The 17126-nt window shown below is 39.6% G+C and overlaps 1 protein-coding gene across 9 annotated transcripts in view; it reads right to left on the bottom strand.

The window, feature by feature from the left end:
- Window positions 1-15139, bottom strand: part of LOC139418138 (HMG box transcription factor BBX-like) — a 43218-nt gene extending 28079 nt beyond the window's left edge. For 4 of the 9 annotated variants that reach the window (XM_071167351.1, XM_071167360.1, XM_071167357.1 and 1 more), the window contains exons 1-2: window positions 14987-15109; window positions 12959-13040 (exon numbers count right to left, since the gene is read on the bottom strand). The gene's annotated coding sequence lies outside the window, so the exon portion shown is untranslated. Of the gene's footprint in view, window positions 1-12958; window positions 13041-13764; window positions 14092-14413; window positions 14511-14986 lie in introns of those variants that run through there. The other 5 variants (XM_071167353.1, XM_071167356.1, XM_071167355.1 and 2 more) reach the window with 5 other exon arrangements.
- Between the last annotated feature and the right edge of the window lie 1987 nt (window positions 15140-17126).

The following is a 17126-nucleotide window of genomic DNA, read 5'->3' as shown; positions in this document are numbered from 1 at the left end:
GCTACTTTGAAGGATCTAAAATATGTTGATTTGTTAAACACTTTTTTGGTTACTACATGATTCCATCTATGACTGTAGCCTACAGTGCATGGTCTATATTTGCAGGTTAGGGTCAAGTGCTGACCTCCGATTTTCATTTTATCACATATGTTGCGGATGGGTTAATAGCAATTGCGGGCAGGTACCGGGTGGACAAACAGCTGACCGAACCACCACTTACGCACACACGCACTTCATTGCCAAGTGGCACTGTGAGAACTATGACAGCAGTTGGTGTATCTGCTTGGTTGAGGGAAACCAATTACCTGAAACACCCATTTCAGACATCAATCCAATGACATCAAATATGAAAGAATGCTACCGTATGTAAACGGTAGCATTCTCATGGGAATCGAATTTTGGTTCACATTCTGTAGAAATAAAACTTCACCTAAGCATGAAAATGTATTCACTAGAAGGTGCTATATTTAACAATTCCTCCTGCAGGTCTGTAGTAATAGATTGATCAAACTTCATAAGTAAAAAAAAGTAGTGTTTTTGAATGATTGGTTTACATGCTCAGAGGTTGGAAACATTAATTATATAATATTACCTAATTAACCTGGGGGGGGAGGGGGGGGTTGAAAAAAAGCAAGCAGACATTGAATATCCTTTTGAGCATGGTAAAGTTATTATTAATTACATTTTATATCAATACACCCATTCACTACAAATATACAGGCGTCCTTCCTAACTCAATTGCCAGAGAGGAAGGAAACCGCTCAGGGATTTCACCATGAGGCCAATGGTGACATTAAAACAGTTACAGTTTAATGGCTGTGATGGGAGATAACGGAGGGTGGATCAACAACATTGTAGTTGATAAAACTGCAAAAAGCGTACAAAGCATTGTGTGGCAAATAAAACATCACTAAGTATCACTTCATATTTTCAAGCATGGTGGTGGCTGGATCATGCAATGATGGATATGCTTGTCATCGGCAAGGACTGGGGAGTTTTTTAGGATAAAAATAAACTGAAAATCCTAGAGGAAAGCCTGGTTCAGTCTGCTTTCCAACAGACAGTGGAAGACAAATTCACCTTTCAGCAGGACAATAACCTAGAACACAAGGCCAAATATACACTGGAGTTGCTTACCAAGATGACACTGAATGTTCCTCAGTAGCCTAGTTACAGTTTTGACCTAATTAAGCTTGAAAAATCGATGGCAAGATTTGAAAATGGCTGTCTAGCAATGATCAACAACCACCTTGACAGAGTTGGAAGATTTTTTTTAAAGAATAAATGAGCAAACATTGTACAATCCAGGTGTGCAAAGCTCTTAGAGATTTACCCAGAAACATAGAAATCAGAATGTTTCAGATTAAAATAACATACTGAACAATGTGTTATTAAATATACTAACTATAAGCTTCTGCTGCACTATACTACAATTGTGCAGATTCTAGTTTCCACCTTCATCCTTTGCCTATACTAACAGTATTGCAAACTTGTTTGGTTCCTAATGTTAACAAAAAGCTGTCTGTGTCATGAGATTTGTATGATGCTTTATTATAAATAACTACACAATTGGTGACTTATTTTTTAATATATGGTATTCTTGTCAGTTTTAATTTAGAAATGACCAGTGATCCATATTTCAGATTAAATAATTTATTACCAATTCTTAAACAAGGCTAACCCTCTTCTGCACTATGCATAATTCCTAAATATATGCCTAAATAACATAACCAAAATAAAAATAAATCCTGAACTATGTGGACTGCAGTAATAAATGTGGTACCTACGGAGAACAAGCATCTGTGAAACTGCAACTGTAGTGTCAAGACATTATGTGGGAATTCCTGAGTTCAACAGCAGATAAACTATAGAAGATAATACTCTGAAACAGTCTTTTGCCCATCCCCGAGCAGGCTTGGGTAGAACAGGCATTTGTCCTTGTGTTTATTCCCTGTAAACAAAAAACTCAGAGGTTGCACTGCACCAAGAGCCCAGCGTCGAGCCTTCTTGTGAGCAAACTCATTTATAATGTCTTTAAAGTTTAATTTTCGAGCTAACTGGTTTTCATTTGAAAGGATGGCATGGCTGTTCAACCTGTCTTGGCACATTGTACATCTTAGATAGTTCTTTATAAGTTTCAGCTTACTGAAGACACGTTCACCTCCATTAACTGTTACAGGCATTGTACAGAAGATTCGCAGTGTAATGCACACTTCTCCAAAAAATGCTCTGTAGCTGCATCTTGTGGATGGCATTTAGGAGCTCTACAGGAGAAAGACCATCTGAAAAAGTGGCACCATATAAATGTCTTTAGATGTCACACTTCATTTTCAAATCCATCTGTGAGATATTTGGAGTACTTGTTTCTCAATTCGTGGCAAGATACACATTTTCCTAAATGTAAGTATTGGTGAAACTCCTCGCATGTAGCTGCAATTGTGTGGAGCCGCATGTCCAAATTTCTGATTATACTATCCAGAGCCACATAAAACAGTGTGTTACGAAATCCAGTGTCTGACATCTGTTCATTTGCTATGTCATCTTCAGTCTCATCAGGGAAACTTAATTTTTTTCGGGTGGTTCCTCTGTTCACTGTGAAACTGAGTAGATCCACCCATTTCATTTGCCACCATGGAGGCTTCTGCCAGAACAGTGTCCCATTGATTATGCAGAGCCTGTATTTCTTCCTGTAGTGCCTTAATGTGAGCTGCTTCAGTGTCCAGAGAAATATTTCCTGACTGAAGAATTAGGCTTCTATTCTCAATACACTGCAAAACTTTTACCCAGAAAGTGAGCAGGAAGATTGCCTTGAAAGACATGAAGTAGCTTTTCAGACCTTTTGCTTCGTTTGTCAGGCAGCAAGAAGCATGTCTAGGGCCTTGATGATCGACAGTAATGAGTTGCCACTAGTTGGACCACAGCAATATGTGCACTCCATTGCGTATCTGAAAGGCGGTTAAGACAGCAGACAGTATTTTCCTTGAGAATGGCCCATCACTCTGGTCTGGCACTGAACAGATTGTGAAGATGATTCACAAAAGTTGATACTTCTGGGCACGACTGAGCTGCATGTACACCCACAAGAATAAGAGTATGGGAGGCACAAGGTGAGTATGTGGCCAGTGGATTATTTTGCAGTATGTGTGCTTGAACTCCCTTCACTTTCCCTGACATATTTGCACAATTATCATAGCAGATTGCCATGGTCAAGGCTGTCAATACCAGGCCCTTCCAATGCACTCAAAATCATTTCAGAAATTTCACTGCCTGTCTTTCTAGCAAAGTCTTCAAATTCAAGAAAATGCTCAATTATTTTCCATTTACCTGTTCCCTGAACTTTATCTTTGTGTACATGTCTCACCAATAATACATTTTGCTCAGTATGGGAAATGTCTGGAGTTGCATCACATATAACCGAGTAATAGTTTGCATCTTTTCTGACTAGATTTCTTTCTGCAGCTGACTGTCTATACCTCTAGCTGTTGTTATGGTATGCTGCAGATGTTTTAATTTCTAGTAACAGTTCAAGCTCTGGTAGTTTGCCATACATTCTCCTCCATTTCACTGATGATATCTTATAGCCATCATTAATATTCGGAGAACTGGGTGATGGTTTACTTTGCTCATGAGAAAAAAGAATACATGAAAAGTAATATGCCTTTACACTCTTAATATAAATAAGGCAGTCTCTTTGCAACATCTCTTCCGTTTTCTGACTTACTGTAGTGTGAATAGTTTTTCCTGAAAGACATTCTCTAGGGTAGTGGGCAGCATTTGGAATTTTGGATGAAAAGCGTGCCCAAATTAAACTGCCTTCTACTCAGGCCCAGAAGATAGGATATGCATATAATTGGTAGATTTGGATAGAAAACACTCTAAAGTTTCCAAAACTATTAAAATAGTGTCTGTGAGTAAGGAGGAGCAGGATGAGCACTGCCAGAGCCCTGCAAAATGACCTCCAGCAGGCCACAAATGTGCATGTGTCTGCTCAAACGTTCAGAAACAGACTCCATGAGGGTGGTATGAGGGCCCGACGTCCACAGGTGGGGGTTGTGCATAAAGCCCAACACCGTGCAGGACGTTTTTCATTTGCCAGAGAAAACCAAGATTGGCAAATTTGTCACTGGCGCCCTGTGCTCTTCACAGATGAAAGCAGGTTCACACTGAGCACATGTGACAGACGTGACAGTCTGGAGACGCCGTGGAGAACGTTCTGCTGCCTGCAACATCCTCCAGCATGACCTGTTTGGTGGTGGGTCGGTCATGGTGGCATTTCTTTGGGGGGCCGCACAGCCCTCCATGTGCTCGCCAGAGGTAGCCTGACTGCCATTAGGTACCGAGATGAGATCCTCAGACCCCTTGTGAGACCATATGCTGGTGCGGTTGGCCCTGGGTTCCTCCTAATGCAAGACAATGCTAGACCTCATGTGGCTGGAGTGTGTCAGCAGTTCCTGCAAGAGGAAGGCATTGATGTTTTGGACTGGCCCGCCCGTTCCCCAGACCTGAATCCAATTGAGCACATCTGGGACATCATGTCTCGCTCCATCCACCAACAGTTGCACCACAGACTGTCCAGGAGTTGGCGGATGCTTTAGTCCAGGTCTGGGAGGAGATCCCTCAGGAGACCATCCGCCACCTCATCAGGAGCATGCCCATGCGTTGTAGGGAAGTCATACAGGCACGTGGAGGCCACACACACTACTGAGCCTCATTTTGACATGTTTTAAGGACATTACATCAAAGTTGGATCAGCCTGTAGTGTGGTTTTCCAATTTAAATTTTGAGTGTGACTCCAAATCCAGACCTCCATGGGTTGATAAATTTGATTTCCATTGATAATTTTTGTCTGATTTTGTTGTCAGCACATTCAACTATGTAAAGAAAAAAGTATTTAATACGATTATTTCATTCATTCAGATCTAGGATGTGTTATTTTAGTGTTCCCTTTATTTTTTTGAGCAGTGTATTAGCTAGGTAACTACTACTTGTTGTTGGCCTATTGAAATTGAACTTCAGTTCATGAAAATAAATAGCTAGCCAGCTACTTAACCCTGTTGCCCAAAGCTAACGTTATATGAAGCTAGCCACAATAGTGGAATTTGTGGTTAGCCTTCAAAATGAAAGTACCTCTTTGAAAGTGATGCAGAAGGTTACAGTTGGTGAAATCATGCCATATTTAGACTAGATAATGTTAAACAAGGTTGGAATGTGAAGTGAAATGGGGTATCAGTCTACTCGGTGACACACAAAGACAGAACAACTGTTTAGAGTTTATGCAAATATTAGCATTGTAGCTCTTATCGCGGGACTGTGACGGTGGGAAATCACCTCCCCAGTCAGCCTATTGTATGTATTGACATTCATATTGCTTTGTACAGCTTTACCTAAAGATTGGGGATCAATGAAATGTGGTATCAGTTTACTCAATACCCAAGATATTTCTTCCCAATGTCCTCAGTGTTATCAGACTCGAAAACATCCATGTAGTATTGTTTGTCCTTGGGAATAGTGTTCAATAAACATAGGTTGACAATAAATGTAGCTTAATTCAGTTTTTCCAGAGTTTTGCAATAAGAGCTACGATGCTAATGTTCTCTGGGTGTCACTGAGTAGACTGATACCCCATGTCATTGATCCACAATCCATAGGTAAGGCTGTACAGTGAAATAATTATGCCCCCAATGCAATTCTAAAGTATAATACATCCGGTGTGATTTCAACAGATTTTTGGAAAATTAATGATCTATTCTATTATGGCATAATTCTACTATTTGTATTCATTTGCATCACTGTCAACGACAAACTTTTATTTTGAAGGCTAACCGCAAAGTCCACTATTGTGACTAATCCTTATTGTGGCTAGTTTCACATAGATGGGTCCGGCCACCATTAATCAAATAAGAACGGTCTTATAAATTAGGGTCATTTTAGATGATGACACCTAGCTATATAGTTAGCTAGCTAACTATAGCTTCTGAAACAGACTGTCATTCTGCTATGTTTTTGGGGGAAGAACAACCATGAGCTAGCTTGCTTTTTTTAATGACCAGCACTGTAGGTACGGTGAGACAACTTTACCAGCATCATAGCATACGTATCAATTAATCGTTGTGACATATGAAATACGAGTGATAGTGTAATCAATGTCTAATAACTACGTTAAAAAAATTTGAACATGTTAAATTATGTGACATGCAGTCATATTCAGGTCCTGATTGGTCAACAAGCTTATTTGACACGTCAAATAGTGTTATTTGACGCGCAAAAACCCAAACAGTGTTCCATAGTATGAGAAATCCTGGTTGAGAATGAAACGACTGAACGACGAAACAGCACAGTAAGTAAGTGAAAGAAATAGGTTTTGATTATGTTTTACTAGTAATGGGGACATGCGTGAATGCCAACAAAATAACTTTTTGGTCAGTGTGGTGTGTGTGTGTAACCTTTATTTAACTAGGCAAGTCAGTTAAACAAATTCTTATTTACAATGACGGCCTACCCTGGACAAAGCTGGGCCAATTGTGCGCCGCTCTAAGGGCCACCCAATCCCGGTCGGATGTGATACAGCCTGGATTCGAACCAGGGACTGTAGTGACGCATCTTGCACTAATTTTTTTGTAATTAGTGATTACCATTCTGTTACACATTCGAAACCCAACCCACGCTTAATCCACTAAAATATGTCACATTCAATTTAAAAAAGGTCTTAACGGCCTGGTTAAGAGGAAAAGAGTCTATACATACCTTAATAAATTAAAGGCTGACATTGTGTCCTTACAAGAAACACAACTTATAGCAAGTAAACATTAGAAATTAAAGAGGAAATGGGTGGGACAACTTTTTGCATCCTCTCAATTTTGATGAATAGACATCCTTTTGTATCAGCAGGTTTGTTTCGGTGTAGGAGCATATATATTTGGATTCTTGGACCCAATTGAATATTTATGCTCCTAACTTTATTCAGAACGTATTCCTTCAGATTGCTCAAGCACCACCAGGCTGGCTACTGGCTGAAGGAGATGTAAATGTTTGTTTAGATACAGTTCTTGATAGGTACTCTGATAACCCCTCTACTCTTTTCATTAACACCTACACATGCATATAAACTTTTTTTGCAATCAAAAACTTTTTCATAAAGATACCAATTACCTCCCCAGATTGATAATACCAGAGGAGAATGGTTACAAAGCAATCTCCATCCCTACCAAGGTAAATGGAGCATATAGATGGAAACTAAATTCTTCTCTCCTGAAACAACCTGAATTTTGTACATTCAAAGAGCAGATCAATATTCTTACTTTGACAAACAAACCCTCTGCTCCTGACAGGTTCGTTCTTTGAGATGCATTGAAAGCCTATCCGAGGGGATAAAGCATTGCCTATACTAAAGGGTTGAGGAGAAAAGGGGCCGAACTAAAATGTCCTTGAATCTTAAAATACTATACATTTTTTTTCTTCCACACAGGCTCTTGGTAAATAAAAAAACTGAAACATAATACCTGGAACACGTATAAAGCTGAGAGGGTCATTACTAAATCAAAACAGCGTTGCTACAAACTTGGAGGAAGCACACAATACACAAGTATTGGCATAGCAACTGAAAGCGAAGGAAAGTAAGAGGACAAATAATGCTATGGAAACTCTTACTAAACTCTAATATCTTTCAACCCTACTGAAATTAATGATACTTTTAAGAAATACTATGAGGACATCTATACAGCCCAATCAAGCAATGATCTATCAGAAATGCCCCCCCCCCCCCCCCCCCCCCCCCCTTTAAAAAAGCTGGGGAGGACAACTGCTTTCCAGAGTATGTCTCAAACGCTGTGATTACAGTAATTCACAAAAAAGGGAAAAACCTGCTAAAGTGCACCTCCTATAGACCACTCAATCTCCTTAATACAGACTGTAAACTGATCACCATGAAGCTAACTAAAAGACTGGAGTCATTGCTCCCTCTGCTGGCCAACCCAGATCAGACTGGCTTCATAATTCATCTCAGAAGGTTCTTCGATATAATTCACCTTGCTAACAAAAACAAAATACCTAATGTCGCCATCTCCCTCAATCCCAAAAAGGCATTTGATAGGGTTGAATGGCCATATCGCTTTCGCGTTTTGGAAAAGTTCGGTATAGGAGCCATGTTTGTAAACTTGATAAAAATCACTCTGCAAAATGTCCTGAAGCTAGGATTGCTACCAACAGGATTACTTCCTCCTCTCTATAGGGGGAACAGACAGGGTTGCCCTGTTACCTCTTAGACCCTCGCCATCGAACCATTGACTGAAGCCATTAGAACATGCCCTTACACAAGTTCAACCCTGGTATCTCTTCCCTATGTTTTAGATGTGGCTCAGATGAAGTAACCTTCCTCATTTCCATTTGTTCAAAACTACACAGTTTCTGGGAAGGGGTATCCGATACCATATCTTCAATTCCTTTATTGATTATATGGGGAATCTCCCCTCACATCACATTGATTGCATCTCTGTATAATCCTCATGTAATGTTTCACACTTATCCAATGTCTCATCTTTTTAAATTCATTTTAATTTGTCTGTTGTCTTGTAAGGTTAATGTCACTTTGTTATATTGTTGTCTAATGTATATTTTTGGGTTTAGGAAAAAAAAGTGAAAAAGTATATAAAGAAACTGCATGATCAATTACACAGGCACACCTTCTGCTGGGGACAATACAAGTCCACTCAAATGTGCAGTTTTGTCACACAATACAATGCCAAAGATGTCTCAAGTTGAGGGAGCGTGCAATTGTCATGCTGACTGCAGGAATGTCCAGACCACAACCGCAGACCACGTGTAACCACGCCAGCCCAGGACCTACAAATCCAGCTTCTTCACCTGCGGGATTGTCTGAGACCAGCCACCTGGACAGCTGATGAAACTGTGGGTTTGCACAACTGAAGAATCTCTTTCTCAAACTGTCAGACAGTCTCAAGGAAGCTCATCTGCGTGCTCATCATCCTAACCAGGATCTTGACCTGACTGCAGTTTGGCGTCGTAACTGACTTCAGTGGACAAATGCTCACCTTCGATGGCCACTGGCATGCTGGAGAAGTGTGCTCATCACAGACGAATCCCGGTTTCAACTGTACTGGGCAGATGGCAAACAGCATGTATGGCTCCGTGTGGACAAGCGGCTTGCTGATGTCAACGTTGTGAACAGAGCGCACCATGGTGGCGGTGGGGTTATGGTATGGGCAGGCATAAGCTACGGACAACGAACACAATTGTATTTTATCAATGGAAATTTAAATGCACAGAGATACTGTGACGAGATGCTGAGGCCCATTGTCGTGCCATTCATCCCCCACCATCACCTTATGTTTCAGCAAAATAATGCACGGCCCCTTGTCACAAGGATCTGTACATAATTCCTGGAAGCTGAAAATGTCCCAAGTCTTCTGTGGCCTGCATACTCACTAGACAATGTGCATGTTTGGGATGCTCTGGATCGACGTATATAACAGCGTGTTCCAGTTCCCACAACTTTGCACAGCCATTGAAAAAGAGTGGGTCAGCATTCCACAGGCCACAATCAACAGCCTGATCAACTCTGTGAAGGAGATGTGTTGCACTGCATGATGCAAATTGTGGTCACACCAAATACTGTCTGGTTTTCTGATCCACTCCCCTACATTTTTCCTAAAAAATAAAACACGTTCCTTCTTCAGAAGTTCCAGCTAGGCAGGCTAACATTAGTTAGCTAATTCATTTTCTAGCTATCATACAGTAGGCGTATATTAATAATTATATAGTTAATATAAGTAGACATGCAATCATAATTGACTGTAGAGCATATAAAGCACCCACAGGCTAACGGTGAGTAAAAACACAATCATCGAGGGATGACGAATTTCCAGCCAAGGGCAGTCGGTTTAAAAATCCTTAAAAGTTCCTTCCTCCCTCGCCCTGCAAGTGTATACTCGTCAGACGTCATCAGAAGTGTCCACTTAATTTGAGGGCTGCGGGGAGAGGGTGTGTCTGTTAAGTGTTTGGAATGCAGCCAAAGTCTTCACTATATTCCTTAAACAATGCTTTGGTTCTATATTGCTCACATAATTTATATTTGGCACAGAATTTAAAAACAATTTAACTGGGAATCAAAATGGCATGCCTTACGAACTGGAGGGTGGCTTTTTGCATCCCCCAATTGTTTATATCATGGCCTGTAACGGTTTGAGAAAATTCAAAAATTTGAAAGATCAAGTGCTTTTGGAAAGTATTCAGTCCCCTTCACTTTTTCCACAGTGTTATATTACAGCCATATACTAAAATGTATTTAATTGTTTGTTTTTTTACCCCCCCTCAATCTACACACAATACCACCAGAATGATGAAGCAAGAACAGTTTTCTTTTTTAAGTTTGCAAATGTTTTGAATATAAAACAGATATCACATTGATATCACATTAACATAAGTATTCAGATCCTTTGTTCAGTACTTTGTTGAAGCACCTTTTGCAGCGATTACAGCCTTGAGTCTTCTTGGGTATGACGCTACAGGCTTCTCCCATTCTTCTCTGCAGATCTTCTCAAGCTCTGTCAGGTTGGATGGCGAGGGTCGCTGCACAGATATTTACAGGACTCTCCAGAGATGTTCAAGTCCGGGCTCTGGCTGGGCCACTCAAGGACATTCAGAGACTTGTTCCGAAGCCACTACTGCATTATCTTGCCCCAGTCCGAGGTCCTGAGCGCTCTGGAGCAGGTTACCATCAAGGATCTCTCAGTACTTTTCTCTGTTCATCATTCCCTCGATTCATCTTCTCCCAGTCCCTGCCACTGAAAAACATCCCCACAGCATGATGCTGCCACCACCATGCTTTACGATTGGGATGGTGCCAGGTTTCCTCCAGACATGACGCTTGGCATTCAGGCCTAAGTGTTCAATCTTGGTTTCATCAGACCAGAGAATCTTGTTTCTCATGGTCTGAGAGTCCTTTAGGTGCCTTTTGCAAACTTCAAGCAGGCTGTCATGTGCCTTTTACTGAGGAGTGGCTTTCATCTGGCCACAAAGTCCTGATTGATGGAGTGCTGTAGAGATGGTTGTCCTTCCGGAAAGTTCTCCTATCTTCACAGAGGAACTCAGGTGCTATGGCAGAGTGACCATCGGGTTTTTGGTCACCTCCATGACCAAGGCCCTTCTCCCCCGATTGCTCAGTTTGGCCAGGCTGCTAGCTCCAAGGCTCCACACTTCTTCCATTTAAGAATGATGGAGGCCACTGTGTTCTTGGGGACCTTCAATGCTGCAGACATTTTTTGGTACCCTTCCCCAGATCTGTGCCTCGACACAATCCTGTCTTGGCGCTCTATGGACAATTCCTTCGTCTTCATGGCTTGGTTTTTGCTGATATGCACGGTCAACTATGGGACCTTATATAGACAGGTGTGTGACTTTCAATCAATTGAATTTACCACAGGTGGACACCAATCAAGTTGTAGAAACATCAAGGATGATCAATGGAAACAGAATGCACCTGAGCTCAATTTCAAGTTTCATAGCAAAGGGACTGAATACTTTTTTTTCTCTCTTTAATACATTTGCAAACATTTCTAAAAACATTTTTTCGCTTTGCAATTATGGGGTATCGTGTGTAGATTGATGAGAAATGTTTTATTTAATACATTTTAGAATACATCTAACGTAACAAAATGTGGAGAAAGTGAAGTGGTCTGAATAGTTTCCAAATGCACTGTACATGTAACTCCTTCTTTTATACTGTATTTTCTCACCGCCCTTACATATTTTATTAATCACATGTTCTTGTGTTAAACATTAATGTTTAAATACCTATCACATTATACATTTAGAAGTGACAGGATGCATTTGAAACTTCACGTGCAGTAAAACGTTCATATGACTACAACTATTTTAGCGATTTGAGTGGAAAAAAATTCACACAAAAACAACGATACTAGTAATGAAAAAGAAAGCACTTCCAATAACCTAATTCACACCAGTCTGAAATTGCAGGATAACCTTTCTTTCACATTGATTTCAACAAAAAAAATTAATGGATTGGTGTTTCAGCATTGACTCAATGAAGATTTCGTTGTTCGCTAGGATATCCACCTATGCACACAGTTACAAGCCTGGCTTGAGTTAGCAGCAGGTACAGGATCAATATTCACCTCCCTAAAATGGATGAAGCCTGAGTTGGAATGTGAAGCTAACTAAAGCTGGCTAGCTTTAGAAAATCCTGCATAGATTTAGCTAGCGTCGTTGTATACCCCTCAGGTCTTTGATAGCATCTTGATTCATTTCTCGGACATCATGAACCGTGATGCGAGTGGTGTAACAAGGTGATAAAATAAACAAATAAATGACATTTGCCATTAACAAAAATGATTTGAGCGCTAGTAAGCCAGACAGACAAAATTGTCTAAATGTGCAATATTATCCCCCATTATACTGTAATTGACATTTGTCTCTATTTGCAGGCAGAAAATGTGACATGTACCATCTTTAACTTTGTCAAGAAAAACTCAGAGCTCTATGAGGGGTGTGCTATGGGGAAGGCATGCATAGCATGCATACACACCTGACACAGAGTCACAGTTTCCCAGTTGGTGAAACAGCTAGCTAGTGTGCACAGGTTATGCAACTAGGAATCACTCAAATAAAGTAATTAATTCATTTTGAAACGTATCCTAATCATTTTAATTAAAAGGGTACATGTCAGTCACTGATACAAATATCTACATAGTACCATAGAAATTGTTATTGTGCTTTTGCTAGATGCTATCAAATCAAGGATGGCAATCAATGATGTAATGTGTGTATCATGAGAGCTATGCTTGTTAATGTAAGGATATAATAACATGGGGCTTCATGGCATATCAATGAGTGGATACCATGGGCCATTAATAACAAAAATTGGTCAACAAAAGACAATAATCCTTGACTTTGAAAATATGGGATGGATTGCAGGCATACTTACTTAGGCACAGACTATGGAAATGTTGTATCTGAAAGATGAAGATGAATCTGTCAGTCAGGCTGTTTCATGCGATGATGATGACCTATAAAATACAAGACACTTCTCTCAGTCAAGCGATTCATTTGCAATGCTTGGTTAATGCACCAAACAACGACAGAGGCTAGCGTTTTAGTTTTATTCTAGTTTTTATTCTAGTTTTATTCTTCAGCAGGCATAGTAAACATGCGTATTAATCATCACTGTATTAATCATCACAATAACTTAACGTGTATATAGTAAAGTCTTCGATATGTGATAAAGCTTCAAGTCTTCGATATGTGATAAAACTATGGTGGGACATTATTTGTTGTTGATGAAGTAGTGTCGATCCTAAATTCGTGCAACCTATCGGACATAAATGCACTTCCAGCAACGTTGACAACTATGGAGTAATTAACGTTCAGTACACAATAAAATATGCAATATCTGGTAGATATAGATCAGTAGAGATTATATACTACAGTATTGCAGCGTTTGTTTTCAGGTAAAACCGGTGCTGCCTGCAAACCAGATTAAGCTGTCACGGAATCAATAAAAGTGTACCCACGGTAAACATTCTATGAACATCAGTTTATACTAATTATATTTTGTTGATCTAGCCCAACGTTCTTTATATTAAACTCAAATGTGCAAAATGTCGATCTAAAGTCTGACATGACAGACAAGCGAATGAGAGTCCATCTTGCTTTGGTGAAAATGAAAATATCACTCCTGTCAAACTCATATGCATTAATTGAAAAAGGTATTCCACATGTACAAATCGTCACCTTCCATTACTTAAACTATGGATTTTCTGTCCAGAAAATTGCGGCAAACCGTTTGATGTGCATGGTCTCCCATTTCCTACCAGTTATTAGGAATAAAAGTAGCTTGTTAGCTTGCTAGCTCTCAAACGCGAATGGCTCCAGTCCGTCCGCTGAATGTGTCATTATGCAAAACCTGCAATGGGTCCAAAAGCCACTAAGTGACAAGCATCCATGGAATTGTAAGCAAACTTCACTCATTTGATGGTTTTCACGCATTCGAACACTGCCATAATTCGCTTAGTAACAATGTAGCCGTGCATTTCATGGGGGAAGTGCTCCAGTTTAGCCATGTCGTACATGTTGTCTCAGGCTTTTGCATGGTCGATTTATTTATTTTTTACAGAACAGTGACTTAAAATGTACACCAAACGCATTCGATGAATGGAATTCACGATTAAAACAACAACTTTATAAATGAAATCCCCTATTTGACAAACAATTCACGAAAAACAAAAAAAGCACCACGCTGACCACTTCCAGAGCAGCGATAACCAGCACAGATCTCACACTGGATGACTGAGTCATTTTGGGGAAAACGACAGGGATATTTATAAGGGATAAAATACCAGCACGTTCTCTGTCATGACGGCATATACATATTAAAACATACCTCTGATACCCAGCTCGAATACAAGGGCCCTCTCATCCCCATCAGCGTCCTTCTTAAAACTTATTGACACATAACAGTTCGGCACTGGCTGTACAATAACACAAATAGGAACACTTCACCGGATGAACGCTACAGTCAGCGCGAGGCTCAACACAACAAATAAGATAAATTATCATTTACATTAGGTCGCAGTACTTTCGTTTTCCTCTGACAAATGTATACTCGTGTATAATCTACCCTCCCCCGTTCGCAAAGTATTCTTGCGAAGCCTTGTGCAGTAGGCTATGATGTTCATAGCCAGTACTGACTGGCCTAGCCATTTCATCATAAACTATTCAGATTCTGGCCTTACAGCACACATATTTTAAACAAACTTTGTTCTTGCAACATTTTTGAAACAGGTCACTGAAAAGATGTGACTGGAGAGAAACTGATGACTGTTTAAGCAAAAAGCCATGCCTGTGTCTCAGTCGTGTGTGACTACTTAATATTAGCTTCCTGGGTGTTGCGTTACTGTAGGGATCGGAGTGTTTGGAAAATAAAGTGTAACAGTAAAAGTATGCCAGCACTCACCCGCAACAGGCCACCCAGAATGTAAAGCAAGCTAAATAAGTAAATGGTGGTGCTCCAACTGAGCCGTTGTCCACCTCATTCACCCTCTCTTAGTGTGCTTCTTTGATCAGAACAGTTTTTGCAACCCACAGTACAGTACATGCAGAGTGAAAATATCCTTACCATGTAAGGCTGGTCGTGATTGGACGATAGTTTGAACGACAGCCCAAAACAACCACACAGAGAGAACATTACAGTTGTGTATTGTTCTGAGACAGCAAGATTAATATAACGTCTTCATAATGTTCAGGACATGTACAGTTACACTGCATAACCAGGTACTGTAGAGCGATTTAAAAAAAAATGCACAGAAGGCCATACTTTTAAATGCAGATGTAATCAGATTTTAAATTAAATGTACACCGTATAAGCATGAATAACCGCACATACAAATTGACAGTACAGGCAGCTATTGTGTTTCATGGAATAAGCCTTTCAAGTCACATGTTTATTTGCAATCATTAATTTAATGAAAAAAGTCTCCCTTTCAGACATGAATTCTCCATGCAGTGCTTTCAGAAAGAATTCACACCCATTTACCTTTTACACATTTTGTATTACAAGATGGTCTTAACATGGATTCAATTATTTTTTTGTCAAAAATCTACACAAAATACTCTGTAATGTCTAAGTGGATGAAAAATTCTATCATTTGTAAAAAAGTAATGAAAAATAAAACACTATATCTTGATTTGTTAAGTGTTCAACCCCAGAGACAATACATGTTAGAATGACCTTTGGCAGCGATTACAGCTGTGAGTCTTTCTGGGCAGGTCTCTGAGCTTTACACACCTGGATTGTACGATATTTTCAAATTATTCTTTTGAAAAGTCTTCAATCTCTGTCAAGTTGGTTGTTGATCATTGCTAGACAGCCATTTTCAAGTCTTGATTTTCAAGCCAATTTAAGTAAAAACTGTAACTAAGGCCACTCGGAACATTCCATTTTGTCTTGGTAGGCAACTCCAGTGTATATTTGGCCTTATGTTTTAGATTATTGTCCTGCTAAAAGGTGAATTTTTCTCTCAGTGTCTTTTGGAAAGCATATTGAAACAGGTTTTCCTTGAGGATTTTGCCTTTGCTTTGCTCTATTCTGTTTATTTTTATCATAAAAAAATCCCTAGTCCATGCCAATGACAAGCATACCCATAACATGATGCAGCCACCACCAATACAAATACAAAACCAGTTATTGAGTGTAAGGGGGCAATAACCTTTTCACACAGGGGCATTCAGGGTTGCATAACATTGTTAATTATATAAATTAAATAAGTATCAATATGTTGTGTTATTTGTTCACTCAGGTTCCCTTTATCTAAAATTAGGTTTAATTGAAGATCTGATAACATTCAGTGTCCAAAATATGCAAAAATAGAGTTAATCATGAAGGGGCAAATACTCACAGCACTGTACTGTATATACCCACTCACTCACACACACTACATTGACACTCACAGAAAACCCACACACATTCACATACACTGCATACACACACACACGCGCATACCAACACAACACAGACATAGGCGCGCACACTTTCACACTCATCATATGTTGCTGCTATTGTTCTGTATTCTTACTCTTATTATCTTTCCTGATGCCTTGTCACTTTACCCTGCCTTTACGTACATATCTACCTCAAATAGCTCATACACATTGATCTGGTACTGGTACTCCCTGTATATAGTTAAATGATTTATTATGTGTATTATATGTATTTTATTCCTCTTGTTACTTATTATTATTTTTTTTTATACTGTATTGCTTGGAATGGCTCATAAGCAAGCATTGCATGGTAAAGTTTACACCCGTTGTATTCAGTGCATGTGACAAATAACATTTGATTTGATTTTGGCAATAAAGTATGTAGGGCCAAACATATTTTATTTAAACCTCTTAAGGCTAGGGGACAGTGTTCGAAAGTTCAGATGACTGACGTGCCCAAAGTAAACTGACTGTTACTCAGGCCCAGAAGCTAGGATATGTATATAATAGCATTGGATAGAAAACACTCTGAAGTTTCTAAAACTGTTAAAATAATGTCTTTGAGTATAACAGAACAGATATCAAATCAAATCAAATCAATTTTATTTATATAGCCC

The sequence above is a fragment of the Oncorhynchus clarkii genome, chromosome 10, assembly GCF_045791955.1.
Source record: "Oncorhynchus clarkii lewisi isolate Uvic-CL-2024 chromosome 10, UVic_Ocla_1.0, whole genome shotgun sequence".
Lineage (NCBI taxonomy): Eukaryota > Metazoa > Chordata > Actinopteri > Salmoniformes > Salmonidae > Oncorhynchus > Oncorhynchus clarkii.
Note: the sequence above shows the minus strand (reverse complement) of the source record. Positions and strands in the feature narration are given on the sequence as shown.